Here is a 16,660-nt window from a genome sequence, read left to right as displayed (position 1 = left end):
GCCCAACAACCTGCCAAATCCACCCTATCGTTCCTTTAGAGGGCAGGGTAGGGGTAGAGCTAGAGGGGCAGTCCAGCAGCCTTCATCATCATCATCCTCTTCCTCTGTTGGACAACAGCAGAAGCAGCCCTAGTTTTCCCCACTTTATCGTTCATACCTCTCCTGTAGGGGGAAGGCTGAGTCTTTTTCTCCACAAGTGGGAGTCGATAACAACGGACTCTTGGGTGTTAAAGATTGTGGAATAAGGATATGCTCTCTCCTTTCAGGAGTCCCCTCTTCCCTTTCCCCCCGTCCTTCATTTTGTTCAGAAGACCATCTTCTGTTGTTACAACAGGAAGTTCTGGCCATGTTATCAAAGGGTGCAATAGAGTTGGTGCCGTTGCAGGAAAGGGGTCAGGGTTGTTATTCAAGATATTTCCTGATTCCCAAAGCGAACAGTCGTCTAAGACCGATCCTGGACTTGAGGATTTTGAATTTGTTCCTCAAACAGGAGAAATTAAAAATGCTGACCCTAGCACAGGTGCTATTGGCGTTGAACGAAGGAGACTGGATGGTGTCTGTCGACTTGCAGGATGCGTACTTTCATATTCCGATACTCAAGTCTCACAGGAAGTATCTCAGGTTTGTGGTGGGGTCGCAACACTACCAGTTTGCGGTCCTTCCGTTTGGACTTACTTCAGCACCTCGAGTTTTTACGAAGGTGATGGCAGTGGTTGCAGCACATCTCAGAAGGAAGGAAGTAGCGGTATTTCCCTACTTGGACGATTGGTTAATCAAAGCCAAGTCTCCAGAGCTTGTGCTGTCTCATCTGCGGATGACAACCCAGTTGTTGTTCGATCTGGGTTTTTCGGTAAACGTACCCAAATCTCACCTGGAGCCCTCTCAACGCCTCCTGTTCATAGGGGCAGTACCGGACACAACATTGTTTCGGGCCTACCCCCCGCCTCAGCGGGTTCGGGACATTCAGGCGCTGATTCCAATGTTTCAGAATGGGGCGGCTGTTCCAGTCCTCAAAGTCTTACGCCTGCTAAGTCTGTTTGCTTCTTGCATTCTGTTGGTCACTCACTCACGCACGCTGGCATATGAGGGCTTTTCAGTGGTGCCTCGGCAGGCAGTGGTTCCAGCACAAAGGAGATCTCTGGGATTCGATAAGGATCTCCAGGGACACTGCAGCGGATCTTCATTGGTGGACGGTGGATGGCAACCTTTCCCAAGGAAAACCGTTTTCGCTACCACCGCCAGTGACCACAGTGGTATCAGATGCTTCCACTCTAGGGTGGGGAGCTCATCTGGGGGACCTGGAGATCAAGGGTTATTGGTCTCCAGCAGAACAGATGTTGCACATCAATCTGTTGGAGTTGGGGCAATACGTTTGGCGCTCAAGGCCTTCCTCCCTTCCCATCGCGGTCAGTCAGTTCAGGTCCTGACGGACAACACTACCGCGATGTGGTACATAAACAAGCAGGGAGGGGTAGGGTCGTACCTTCTCTGCAGAGAGGCTCTGCGACTCTGGTCCTGGGTTCAGGACCATCAGATTTGCTTAATAGCAAATCATTTGGCCGTAGTTCTGAATGTACATGCGGACGGTCTCAGTTGTCACTACTCAGTAGATCACGAGTGGCGTCTCCATCTGGACCTGGTCCTCTACATCTTTGAGATGTGTGGTTCGCCTCAGGTGGATCTATTCGCCACTCGGGAGAACGCGCACTGTCTGTTGTTCTGCAGCCTCCAGTATCCGTTGCAAGGAGCGTTGGGGGACGCATTTCAGATGTCCTGGAGCGGCCAGTTGGTTTACGAATTTCCCCCCATACCCTTGATTCCTCGGGTTCTGAGGAAGGTTCGTCAAGCCCAGGCCCAAGTCATCTTGGTGGCACCGGACTGGCCGAGAAGGGTGTGGTACATAGACCTTCTTCAACTCTCTCAGTGCCCTCCGCTCCGTCTCCCACTCAGGGCAGACCTCCTCTCACAGTCGCAGGGGCAGGTTCTACACCCCCACCTACAGAGCCTGCACCTTCATGCCTGGAAATTGAACGGGGCAACCTGAGTTCCTTTTCTCTCCCACCGGATGTAGTGGATGTTATTCTATCATCCAGGCGACACTCCACTAAATCCATTTATGCCGGTAGGTGGGCAAAATTTGTGGTTTGGTGGGGACAGAATCAAAAAGATCCCTTAAAGGCCCACCTTTCAGATGGAGGTGAAGCTTCAACACTTTGCGTTTTCTGCTGTGGCAAAAAGGTATATCTGAGGAGTTCCCCTCCTTAGGAAGTATTTTTGAAGAACTTGCAAGTGGAGTTCCCATTCGTTGACTTGTTGCTGCATCCTGCTGAGCAGGTCTGCAAAGACGTTTTCCATACCTGGGAGATACTCTGCTACCAGGTGAATGTGGTGGTGGCGAGCCCACTTCCATACTGTTTGAGAGAGCTAGGACAATTGGGATGACCATCCCATCAGTGATGCGTCTGTGGTCCGAATGAGCTGAGGCACAGGGACCAGAAAAGGCCGCCTATTCAACAGGTTGGTGGTGTTCCACCATTGCAGACAGCAGTGAGTATGGCGGTCTAACAGCACTAGATCACTCAGGTGACCCTGTGACTCAGACTGCTGACGTGACAGACACTGCTGTACGGGACACATGCGGAGTCTAGCATGGGGAATGATAGCAATGCAGGATGCCATCATCCTTAACAGATGCACAATAGTCCTGGCTGTGTATGGGTGATTCTCCTGAAACTGGGGGAGAAGAAACTAAACTCTGAACACGGGCCGAGGTATGCTAGCCCCAACTGTTTGCTGAGAATAGCTCCTAGATATGGCTGTGAATCAAGAGGTTGTAGATGGTATTTTACAAAGTTGATTGGGAATCCCAGTGTGTGAAGCAGGTCCACTGTCATCTGAGTGTGATATTGGCACTGTTGTAGTGTGCTGGTTTTGATTGGTCCATCGTCTAGATAAGAAAACACGTATGTTTTGCCTTCTGAGATGTGCAGCGACTACTGCTAAGCACTTTGTGAAGACTCTGGAGCAGTCGTGACTCCGAAAGACAGGACTCTGAACTGGTATTTTTTGCCTGCCACCACAAATCTTTGTTTTTTTCGGTGTGCAGGGGTGATGGGATATGAAAGTAGGTATCCATTAGATCCAGGCTGTCATAAAGTAGCCTTGTAGAAGTGGAATAACGTCTTAAAGAGTAACATTGGTAAAGTGTTCTGTGAGAATGTAGAGGGTTAATAGTCTGAAGTCCAGAAAATGCCCAAGAGAGTCGTCTTTTTAGGTAATGAGAATGTATAGGGAATATACTCCTGATCCCTGTTGTTGTAAGGGGACAGGCTTGATGGCCCCTTTGAGAAGGAGGGACTGAACTTCTTGATTGAGAAGTGTGAGATGCTCTTGTGATAGACTGTGGGTGTGAGGGTGTAGAAAGCTGGCCTGCTGTGTGGTGGGTATCTAAGGTACATACACCTTATTCCAGGTCCAGGTATACCCTATGAGTGAAGTGTAGGCAGTGTCTAGAAGTCAGGCTCTCTAGAGGTAGCTGTGGATGAGCAGCCAAGGCTTATCTAGGAGACATGCAAAGCTCATGCAAAATCACTGTAGTCAAACAGCACTTACACACATGAAAGAAAACACTCAGTTGTACAAAAATAAAGGTACTTTATTTTTGGAACACAATACCACAAAATATTAGAAGTGCAACCCTCCAATAGGAGGTAAGTAATACACTAAATATTTTCACTAGTAAACAATAATAGTCATAGAAAGGGTTAGAAAACAGTGCAAATAGCAATAACCAGTAGTGACCCTAGGGGGAGCCCAAACCATACACTACAAAATTGGAATGCGAACACAGGATCCTGACCTAGGTGAGTGGATTGTATAGAGGGGGGCTGGGAGTACTAGAAAACCACAGAGGTAAGTAAAACAGTACCCCCCCCCCCCCCCCCCCCCCAGCGACCAGGAAAGCAAGAGTAAATCATTGGAATTTTCCCAAACCACCCAATAGGAAGGAAAAGAATAAAAGAAGACACCCAGACAAGACTGCAAGACACCAGCAGTGGATTTCTGGAGAAGAAGACCTGTGAAGGGAGGGGATCAAGTTCAAGAGTCACTGTGGAGTCCAGGAAGAGTAGGAGCTACTACCCACCCAGCTGTATTTGCAGGAGTTGGTCGATGGTGGGGAAATAACAGGTCAGCACTGCTGCCCTGGAGCCGGAGAAGAGTTCCTGATGGATGCAGAAGATGTCCTGCGCTGGAGTGAAGATTGCAGATGGGTGTCTGTGCAGAATTTCCACCAACAAGCCTTGGCATAGGCACATTCACGGTTAGTGGAAAAGTGGTGCTACCAGGGACCAGCAAGGCCAAGGAGGGCTCAACCCAGGATGGGGAGTCAGAGGGGACCCACAGAGAGCCAATAGGAGCAAAGGCAGCACCCACAGGAGTCCCACAGGGCGGGGGGGACACGTGTTGCAGAAGGAGCCCACCCAGCAGTACAGAAAGGTATCCCATGCTGCAGGGGAACGATGCAGAGGGCTGTGCGTCGCAGGAAGGAGGGCGGGAGCTGCACGTAGCCTGAAGATCCCTTGGAGGAGATGCAAACAAGCCTTGGCAGCTACAAGAGACTCTGTGCACAGGGGTACTGTCTTACGTGGGAAGGCAAGGGCTTACCTCCACCAAAGTTGGACAGCTGGCAGAGAGGACCAAGAGGACTACTTTGGACCACCCCTGTGATGCAGAATCCACGCAGCTCAGGATGAGAGGAGATCAATGCTGCCAATTGTAATTGCAGTAGGTGCCTGCGGATGCAGGGGAGAGACTCCTTCACTCCAAGGGAGATTCCTTCACAATGTTACAAGAAGAGTCTTCTTCGTGGATGCAGACTGTTGGTTCCTGGAGGGTCAAGTTGCGTTTCCAGTGGCTAGCAGTCGAAGTGGAGGTTGCAGAGGAGTCCTACTGGAATCTTGGAAGCCGAATCTGAGGACCCAACCCAGAGGAAGACCCTAAATAACCCAGAGAGTGGGCTTGGTCACCTTGACAGGTGACCACCTATCAAAGTGCCTCTGACGTAACTTGCCTGGTCTGGCCACTCAGATGCTCCCAGAGTTCCCTGTCGACCTTGGATTCAAGACGGCAGAACCCAGGGACCCTCTGTATGAGCGCTGAGCCCCATCCCTGGGATAGTGATGGACAGGGGAGAGGTCCCTCCCCTTTCCATTGTCCAGTTTTGCACCACAGCAGGGACTGGGGTTCCCTGAACAGGTGTGGACTGGTTTATACATTTAGGGCACCAAATGTGTACTTCAAAGCATACAAGTGGCTTGGGGAGGCTTCCCCCCACCCAAGCCAGACACACCTATTTCCAAAGGAAAAGGCTCTTACCTCCCTCTCCCAAAGGAAATCCTTTGTTCTGCCTTCCTGGGCTTGATCAGATCAAGCAGCAGGAGGACAGAAACCTGTCTGTGAGGTGGCAGCAGCTTGGGCAGCCTGGAAAGCCCTGTAAGACTGGTGGTAGCAATGCTGGAAGTCCTCTAAGGAGCCCCCAGAGAGCAGGGAATCATACTTCCAATACTTGCAACAGTATTGGGGTATGATTCCGACATGTTTGATACCAAACATGCCTAGGTTTAGAGTTACCATTATATAGCTGGACATAGCGAGTGGCGTCCCCACACTCACGAAGTCGAGGAAAAAGGAGCTTGAGTTTGTGGGGGCACCTCTGCCAGTGCAGGGGTGCCCTCGCACACAGGTACCTGCACCCTGCCCTCTGGGCTGAGAGGGCCTACCAAAGGTGTGGATTACAGTAACCTGGTGTAGTGACCTATAGTGAAAATGGGTGCTTGCACCTGTTTCCCACAGACTGTAATTTCAGGTCTGCAGAACACTTTGCATGGGCTCCCTGTGGATGGCATAATAACTGATGTGGCCCTTAGGGATCCCCTGGTATCCCACTGTCCTAGGCACCATATACTAGGGACTTACATGGGGAGACCAGTATGCCAAATATGGGAATTAACAGTTAGAGTTACCTACATTTACAGGAGAGAGCAGAACCACTGGGGTCCTGGTTAGCAGGATCCCAGTGAACACAGTCAAACACATTGACAAACAGGAAAAAGTGGGGGGCAACCATGCCAGAAAGAGGCTACTTTCCTACAGAGGGGGAATGTTTGGAGGAGTGATAATGAGCTGTCGACCAATTCCATGTTGGATAATGGAAGGGACCCATTGGTCTGTGGTGATGTTGACCCATTCTGGATCGAAATTTTGAAGTTGTCCCGACAGGTGTGGAGTTGGTGGGGGAAAGACTGAGGTAGTCACTGCTTTGCAGTGGAGGTGGAGGTAGAGGTAGAGTGTCGGGTGGCGGTGCTCTAACCTCTGCCTCAGTTGTTATTGCCTCTATAGGCTCAGCTGAAGAAACCCCTAGAATATGAGGCTGCATGCTGTAGAAGTAGACGCCTCTGGGGTTGTAGATTTATAACCACCTCTGAATGTGGGCCGACAAAAAGTGTCTTCTGTGAGGGAGACTGAAGAGCACCCATGGCTTTTGCATTGTCAGAATCTTTTTTTCAGCTTCTCAATTGTGGAGTCGACTCGAGGGCCGAAAAGGTGCTATTTGTTGAAGCGCATATTGAGCACCACCTAATGGACCTCTGGTTTGAACCCAGGGTATCAAGCTGTGCTTGTTTCCTTAATAGCACACTGGTGTTTAATACATTGCCTAGCTGTGTCTGCAGCATCTAGGGCACGACAGGTGGGATTATTTGTGATTTTTTGCCGCTCTGTAACAATCTGCTGCTCTCTTTTTGTGGTGCTCATCTGGGAGAAATTGGAGGAGCTCCTGCATCTCATCCCAGTGAGCCTGGTCATATCTCGCTAGCAAGGCATGTGAATTGGTGAGACGCCAAAGATTGGCTGCCTGAGCAGCCACCCCTTTGCCAGCGGCATCCAGCTTTTTACTCTCCATATCTGGAGGAGGGGAGTCCCCTGTGGCCTGACTATTAGCCCTTTTCCATGCAGTGGTGACCACTATGGAGTCTGGAGGGACTTAATATATATATATATATATATATATATATATATATATATATATATATATATATAGCAAGTCAATTGGAGCAGCCTTATATTTCTTATCTGCTCAAGGGGTGGTAAACCTATAGCGGGCGGGTTGTTTAAATTTTTTATCTGCATGACAAAGCATGTAAGGAGCATGGGGAGAAACTGAATATCCCTGTGTGTCGTTGTAAGGGTATCAAACAGGAAGTCCTGTTCGTTTGGATCCCTATGCAGCTCAATATTATGGAAGGCTGCTGCACGAGCTACTACCTGTTTATAGGATGTGCTATCCTCTGGTGTGGAGGGTCTTGCGGGATACAAATTTGGGTCATTGGTCAACATGGGATCAGGATCGTAAGTGTCCTATGGATCTGGTTTCTGCCGTGTGCCACCCAAATCTTCCCCAGTGTATAGAGGTGATCCCTGAGGTGTAAAATTTCCTGCAGTAAGTGAGGGAGGGGAATGAGGAGGGGTGAGCGGTGGAAGAGAAGCAAGGGATAGAGGAGGTGTAGAAGGTGGAGGAGGAAGAGGTGGAGAAGGCTTGGTAGGTCTGGGGGAAGCCTTGTGCTTGGTAACCTTCTTTAGAGGTAGAGAAGGGTCCAAAGCCTCTTGAAAGTATAATTTCCTCTTGAAAAGTACAGGGAGGAAGCAATATTGCACCCTGTACCCTCCAGGATATGGAGGCGGCACTGTTGAGCATCCGTGGTCTCCAAAAGGAGTTCCACAGGTGAAGGCGTAGCTGAAGACTGGCTAGAGTCCTTCTGCTCTGAAGATCTTGTCTTTGTGGTTTCCTGCACCAACATTTTCGGTTGGTGACTGCTCGGCACCGAGGTGGAGGTGGTAGCTGTTCGGGTCGTATCGAAGTACTCAGAGCCAAAGTGTCTCCAACTGAGGTGCCGGAGGTGGAAGCAGGAGACGGTGTTTTGGTCTTGGCTATTTTTGGAGTCGAGCCGCAAGGCGGGGCAGACGGAACAGTTTTTCGGATCCCACCATGGCCTGGTGGCAGAGGCGGTCCTGTGACCTTGGAAGGGGCTTTTTAACAGTCTTAGGGTGGGGAGGAGGTGCCATGGCACTCATGAGTTGTGTGGATCTTTCCTCCTGATTTTCAATGTCCTGTTGGATGTCCGAGTCCGAGTCCGAGTTCTGGATGGAGAAGGCCTCTTGTTCAGGCTCCTCCTGGGCATGTTTCTCCCCAAAGATATCAGGGGTTTTGTCCAGGCTCTTCTGCGCCATCTCTAGCCGACAAGCCCTTTATCCCGAAGGGTCTTCTTTGACCGGGGAGGCTTGCAGGCATCACAGGTGATTGGGGGAGAGGCAGAGACTACACATCAGATGTTGGTCTGGGTGTGGGAGAATTTTGAGAGGCACAGAGAACAGAAGCAAAACTGTCTGTTCCATCAGCTCAGCATACTCCTTGGTGCCTTGTGGTGAGGTAGGCCTGAAACGGGGGAGGTCGCTCCAGAGGGCGCGCAGACAGTGCCCGAACCGATGAGAGGAGATGAACGCAAAGATGGCAACACATGTTTTCGAAACAATACTGTTTATAAAGAAAGACGGAAGGAAAGGTTTCGAACCGGAGGGAGTCAAAAGGTATAGTGAAGATACACACATCCGAACCAGACTGCGGAGAGAAAACAATTTAACAAAGGAGTTGATGCCCAGGTGTGTTATCACTGAGAAGGAGAAGTCACTCGATCCTGTGACTCGCGAATGCTTCTTAGGGAAAAAAACAACTTGCAGCATTCCGGACCCAACATTAGATGGCAGAAGTATGCATAGCATATGCATCTACAGCCACACATGCCATTGAACAAGTTTTTTCCTTTGGCCTTCTCTGTTGTTCTTGATTGTTTTACTATAGAGAAAATCTCCAGAAATCTAACATAAACAGGAGTATAATTGAAATGGTTGATCTTTAAGGGGATGTGGCATTGATAGATACAGAATTGAACTACCTTTATGATGCAAATGACATTTATACTGTAGGTATCTCTAGTCCTGATGAAAGTTGACGACCTGTGAGGGCGGAAGGAGTATGGCCAAAACACGTTGACAAAATCCAGATGCTAGGGTAATTATGACCCCTTGACCATCTATTTGATTTGAATCCTGCCAGAAGGCACTGCTGAATAAATCAATTAGATTGGGTATCCATTCTATGCAGTTTTAAAGATTTAGTTGGTCATTGTTTCTTTACTGATTAATAATCCTTCATCTAGCTGCACCTGGCATGTACTATTGGTACAAGGGCCCAACAATGAAGCATGCCACCAGAGTGTGGATGAGTGAATTTTAATAAAACAGGTGTTTGGGGGACTTACTTCAATGTGGAAAACATATTGTCCTTTTTTTCCCATCAACCTTTGTATGCTTTTTTGACCTTTGAGCAGGATACATTGAATAGATCTAATCTTGAGGGTGCACCGTATTAGTGGAATACTCTTTTTGAAATATAGTTTTGTTGTTTTTTTTGCATTAACATCTATGTGCATGTAAAACAGTAGGGCAATTGTACAAAGGACAATAACACAGTACATATTTTCCAGAGCAGGGACAAGTAGGTAAAACAAAAAAAAATACAATAGTTCCCAGACACTGTTCCGCTGTGTGCATCAAGCCACTATCAACATATCTTAGGAGTCCCTTACACACACCACTTTTCTTAAATCTGGAATATGCAGGATTTTAGACTGAATTAAACACCATCAAAACTTAATAGCCACCTCCCTGGGTTGCATCAATGCAGCTTCCCAATCAACATTTTCCATTTCCCCTACATCTCACTCCCACCTCTCTTGATCAGTGATCAAATTGTCAGGCATGTTGTTATTTAGGCCCATATTTATACTTTTTGACGCACAACTGCGCCAATGCAGTTGTGCGTCAAAAATTTTACCGCCGGCTAACGCCATTCCAACGCGCCATGCGGGTGCCTTATTAATGGAATGACGTTAGCCGGCGCTGCGGACTGGTGTGCGTAAAAAAAAAAAGACTCACACCAGGCAGCGCCGGCGTATGGGAAAATGGGGGTTGTGCGTCAAAAAACGGTGCAAGTCAGGTCTGAGGCAAAATTCAGGCCTCAAACCGGATTTGCGCCATTTTTTTTTGACGCCCAACCTCCATTGACATGACTCCTGTCTTAGCAAAGACAGGAGTCATGCCCCCTTGCCCAATGGCCATGCCCAGGGGACTTTTGCCATTGGGCATAGTGGCAAGTCGGGGGGCCCAAATCTGGCCCCCAATGACACTTAAAAAAAAACGAAAACAAATACTTACCTCAACTTCCCTGGGATGGGTCCCTCCATCCTTGGGTGTCCTCCTGGGGTGGGCAAGGGTGGCAGGGGGTGTCCCTGGGGGCAGGGGAGGGCACCTCTGGGCTCATTCCGAACCCACAGGTCCCTTAACGCCTGCCCTGACCCAGGCGTTAAAAAACGGCACCCATCAGGCTGTGCGCCGTTTTTTAAGGCCTGCCCCCTCCTGTGCGTCAAAATGACGTCGGAGTATAAATAAGGGGCACAGGCCTTGAAGTCATTTTTTGGAAGGAAATGCCTACCTTGCATATAATTAACGCAAGGCTGGTTTCCCCTTCCAAAAAATGACGCACATGGTGGAATTGTGACGCCCGCGGGGTCGGACGTCAAAGTATAAATATGGGGCAGGGTTTGCGCCGATTGTGCGTAAAAAATCTTGACGCACATTTGGCGCATACAGAGTATGAATATGACCCTTAGTGTTTTGTATGTGGGAGAGATCACTACTTTGGTATTCTCTTCTTGTAGTAATATCACCCTAAAGGGGGTGCCCTCTGGTATTTCGATACCGGTCAATCCCTCTGACAGCCATGCATGTCATAACTGAGCATATTTGATCAATTTGGAGGGGTGTAAGCTATACTCCCTATGGAAGGACATCAGGGGGTTGAGTTACCCATGATCCATGATATCACCAACCGTGCAGATACCAATCAAGTCCCATGCCCTGAATTCACAATGTTTTCCAATTTCATTAAGCCAAGTACGCTCTCACAACAGTGTTTCCCTTATGATTCTGCACTGCCAACCAACTGCCTTCATAGCTTTTTCTCTGCACCATTGTAACCTGTGCTCCTGCAAGCAGCCTCTGCACTCCTCTACCTTCATAAAGGTAGTGGACATGGGAGCAAGGCTCCAGGTATGTCCTTTCTAGCCTTTATGTGGGATGATCCTGTGGTTTATGTACCCAATCATTGATGCAAATTGTGTCCTGCCCAATAGTAGAACTCAATGTCTAGGAGGACAATCCCTCTGTTATAGGGGTTGCGCTGTAAGGTTTTAAGTTCTATTGTCAGATGTCCTCCTTTCCAGATCAGGGACCTCACCCCCCCCATTAAGTTTGGTGAATGTAGCTAGAGGTATTGGATAATATGTATTTTAAGGGCATATAGAAATTGGATGTGTGGTAATCATTTCGAAAAGGACCGGTCACCCTAACTGTGAAAGGAGGAGGTTTTTCCATCATTCCGCATCCTTCCAGAAGCTTGAGACTATCCTACCTTTCGGTTATAGCACAGCTCCCTGTGGGGTGTTACAAAAATACCAAATTATTTAAAACCATCAGCAGCCACTTTTAAGTGCCTAGACAAGGATTGCCAGTCCATCGAATACCTCAGTGAAAATTACATGGATTTGCCACAGTTGATCTCGTAGCTTGAATGTCTCCTGCATTCCTAAAGGATTTGGAAACGCACTGGGATAGTTATGGTGGGCTTAGTTGTATATACAAGGATATTGTCTGTGTAGAGGGAAATCTTTTCCTCTATATCGTCATTAGGGGAAATCTGAAAACTCTTAATACTGTCACATTGGCTCTCATTGTACCAATGAGGCTGCTGGATTTGGGCGACAACATCACCTGAATTGTGGGGAATTCAGTCCCATCCAACACCATGTGACAACTGTTGACCTAATCGGTTTCCTGCCAGCTAGCAGAAACCCAATCTCTTCCCAAGAGCAGGGATGATTTGTGGCAACCGGGCGAATAACATTATGACTTCTCAGGGAAATTCTCTTTTTTTCTGTTCTTTCATGGAGCCTTTATGTACCTCAGCGCTGGGACGCCCTAGGGTAGCTACGCGCTTTACAAACTCAAAGTCAAACTCAAATCGTAGTGGATCAGATCTCATCCTTTTCTCTCAGTCACATTAGACTCACACATGCAAAGACAAACCGAGGCAGGAAATGGTTCAATAAGATTTATTGAATCAAATGCATCTTAGATAAAATAGCATGAAATGCAATAATTAGAATGGTGAAACATACTAGAAGCAAAATGATTATGTGGAAAGTGAAACATAGGAAAAGTCCCACCAAACTGTCACTATGCACAATATATATATTATTCCTACCTAAGCTGTGTTAGAGCACAGCAGAATAAGTCCTATTCCTCGCCCTTCAGGATTCTCCCCTGGGAAGACATCAACCCCCATACCTGAATATGACAGTAGTACAGAAGCCTGTTATCTATAGAGACACCATCCCCATGTAGGCCAGGGAACCAATGGTTGCAGCAAGCAGCTATAACAAAGTCAAACAGCATGCAGTCTTGGTCATCTGGCTGGATCCTGCCTCTAACGTGCATGGAAATGTTTTTATGATAACACAACTGATGTTCTGAGAAAGTGTCCCCCACGTCGAAATACGTGTGTTTCTGTGAATGTTAGAGACGCAGTGTACCACTTGAGCTGACAAACCTATCTTGTTGCAGCCTTGAAGAAAGCACAGAGTGAAAGAATGTTGTGCTAAGAAATGTAACGCTTTCCTTGGCGAAAGGACAACAACAAAGAAAATGAAACACCACCACGAATGTGGCTAATTCTAAAACAATAAAATTAAATAAAATAAAAATGTTACTATGCCAAAGGACACAAGCAGCAAGCCTAGATGCTAAAATAACATACTCAGAGACATCACTGAAATGGCTCTACCACACCTTCCCTTTGTCAGCTCAGAAGTGGTAAAGCAGCCTAGCTCCTAGATTAAAAGCAACTAAAATGCAATGCTTTAAAACATACATACATACATACATAAACGTGAATAGTGACAAGTTAAAACACGCTTGAGCATGTGAATATAATTTGTTTTTGGAAGAGGTCAATTTAGAGGTTTGGCAGTGGCGCCAAATAAGCCGAATTTAAAAGTCAGTGTCATTTTGAAAATCTCCAATTACAGCCAGGACAATTGAAGCAAGGAAATGTTCCACTTCTACAAGTGCTACTTGACCAAATTGGTGTCAAGGAAACCCAAAGAGGACTCATGCTCTAAAGCCTGAGCGCCAGCTGATGCAGCAGCATTCCGTGTTGTGCCTGATGTTGAATGTGACCAAATCAGTGCCAAGGGAAACCAAAGAGCACTCATGTTCTAAAGCCTGAGCTCCAGCTGAGTTAGCAGCATTCTGTATTGTGCCTGATGTTGAGTCAAGAGCTGCATGATCCACGAAGGGCAGTTCATAGATGGCTTCTTGTAGCAAACACACCCTGAACGCACATGTCTGGTAATGGGCCCTCAGCGAGAACATCAATAGGTTAGCAACAAAATGAAAGTAAGCACCATATAGAAAGACAAACTTTTAGAGCACATTCAAAAAGGGAACAGAGGCATCGAAACACAGGCTGCAACAATCCAACACCGGTCTGAATGACAGAGACCAGTTTACCTCCAGTTCTTCTAGGAGTGGTGCTCCAAAATACTGCATCATGCTTTTACGACAGTTGCACTCCTTGTTGCAATGGGACAGCCATTGTGAATAAAAAAAACAGCAACAGCAAGATGCCACCTATTGTAGCCAAAGTAATTGCAAATCCCCCGAAAATACTCAAAACGATCAAGTGTATGGCTGAAGGTATTATGCCAAATATAGAGGAGAAGGTGATGATAAAACCGGAACCAACAGGCTTAAAGAAATGTACAATCCCTGTACTATTAGACGTGTGAAAAGTTTGGCCCATTAGTTCACCAAACTCTCTGTATTTCTGCAGATGACCTCTCCACTTGGAGCGCATAGGTCTCGTGCAGATATCAGCGACATGTGTTTTTAAAACAATAAACCCTTTAGCCTGCTTAACTTGTCAAAATTCACACTTGAAGTTGCATTGTGGGGCCAAATATCTGGTACTTTTGTCTGTTGCGTAGGGGGAAAAAGGACATTACTGCAACAGGTAATGATTTGGGAGACCGAAGAAACATAATGTCAGAGTCACCAGATCCTCGGGGTCTGCGCACGTTCCCAACATGTCCACCACTGAACAGCTCCAATTCTCTGATAGATAAATCACAGAGGCTAAGAGAGTTCAAGAGGGGAAGAGGGGAAGAGGGGATTAGGAAGGGACACAGCTGGGAAGGAGACCTGTAATAAGAAAAAGGTTAGAACACACCATATGAAAATTATATCTCCTGAAATCAATACTAGACTACGATTCTAAGCATAGTCATTCTTAAAACATGAACAATCTACGAATTAAGTTTAAAATGACTAAGTTTCAAGATGGCCGGATACCTGTAAGGGAATCAAGATGGATTAAATGAAAACTTTCTTATTCAAGTACTTTCCTTTACATGAGAATCAGAAAAACATTCTGACTAAATTTTAAACCAGTCATATAAATCCTTTTTTGAGAATGCATACTAGAACCATACAATATTGCATCTAACAACTCTGATCTTCTGTGTACTCTTAAAATGTTTCAACACAAATTGCGCATATTGTAGATTTATATATATAGTAAACACCATAAAAGGATTGTGCACCATGAATAACACAATATGGATTCAGGAAAAACAAATCACATAACTTGTCAACTCGAATATTACATGATAAATATCTTAGAATAGTGGCATGCAATAAACAACATGAATTAAACTCAAGGAGAGAATTGTGCGTCTTGCTGATTCAAGTGTCACCATGTAAAAAGCCAAGAAATAACAGCTCACAATGAATAACAAGATCAAAGCACCATGAAACGAATCGTGCGTCTTGCTGATTCTTAAGCCACCATGCAAATGTCAAGAAATGGTAGCGCGCAATGAACAACAAGGTTAAAGCACCATGAAACGAACTGCATGTCTTGCCGATTCGCAAGCCACCATACAAATGTCAAGGAATTTTAGCGCGCAATGAATAACAAGGTTAAATCAGCATGAAACGAATTGCGCGTCTTGCCGATTCGTAAACCACCATACAAATGTCAAGAAATGGTAGTGCGCAAAGTAATCTATTAATCATTAAAGAATTAAGCCAAGAATATGAAAGTTCTCGATAACGGCGTCGGGAGGCCAGCCCAACCACCCTCTTACCACCCAGAACAAGGATCACCAATGAAGAATGAAGGGCAGAGGCCTGGAAGATCAAATAGGCCACCGGGACAGGAGCTCAGGAAGTAGCTGCTGCTCTGCACCGGGACCTCTGAATAGTGAGCACTTGGAGCTGGGCTGGCTCCCTTTTATGGAGTCTTGGCCCAGCCCACAACCACACCCAGGCATGCTGCAGGGAAAGTCTCTGGAAGGCTCTGGAAAGGGACCACACCCTAACACACTCTGAAAGCCTGCAGCAATACATTGCAAATGAACAGTATTTGTAAACACATTAAAAATAAGTCTCCCAGGATTAAACTCTGCAATGCAAAAGGTTAAACAACAACATATCAGCACCATGCATAAATTAAGTTGTTTTGAGAGTGCTGGGTTTTTACATTCTAGTCGCCAATAGAGCGCGCACTGCCCTGGTGTTGACAGTACTCCCCTTTCCCAGATGCGCTCTAGGGCCTGGTTTGCCTGGATTAAGACGATGAAAGCGTCTCACAAGTACTGGAGCATGAACATCAGATGCGGAAACCCATGAGTTACTTTCAGGACCATAACTTTTCCATGAGATTAAGTACCATAGAGTACGCCCTCTCAGTTTAGAATCCAACACTTTCTTAACTTCGTATTCTTCTTCCCCTTGTACTAGAACAGGAGCTGGATGAGGGTGGACCTTTTGGACAGCCTTCTTCAAGAGGGAAGTGTGGAACACTGGATGAATCCGTAAGGATCTGGGCAATTGTAGTTTATAGGTCACCTGATTGATTTGCTGGAGGACAGTGTAAGGACCTATGAATTTGGGGTTAAACATGTGCTTCTTCTTGAAATCTATATGTTTTGTGGAAAGCCACACGTTGTCACTTGGTTGATATTGCGATCCCTCACAATGTTTCTTGTCATAATGCCTTTTGTATTTTTGTTTGGCTTTTTCTAAATGCTGTTGAATCAGTTTCTGGGTTTGATGCAAATGCTGAATGGTTTCTGACACAGCTGGAGTAAGAGAACTTTCTTGAGGAATTGTAATGGGCAAGGTGTCAGGATGATAGCCAAATAAACCAAAAAAGGGTGTAACGCCAATAGAAGTGTGGAATGAGTTATTGTAGGCTAACTCAGCTAACCAGAACATAGATGTCCAAGAATGAAGTGCCTTTTCAGCGTAGGCACGTAGGTATTGTTTCAAAGTCTAATTTAGTCTCTCCGTTTGACCATCTGTTTGAGGATGGTGACTAGTAGATAGTGTAGATGTCACTTGGAGTGTTTTACACCATGTCTTC

This window comes from Pleurodeles waltl, chromosome 9 (assembly GCF_031143425.1).
Source record: "Pleurodeles waltl isolate 20211129_DDA chromosome 9, aPleWal1.hap1.20221129, whole genome shotgun sequence".
Lineage (NCBI taxonomy): Eukaryota > Metazoa > Chordata > Amphibia > Caudata > Salamandridae > Pleurodeles > Pleurodeles waltl.
The sequence above is the reverse complement of the archived record's forward strand: the minus strand, read 5'-3'. Positions refer to the sequence as shown.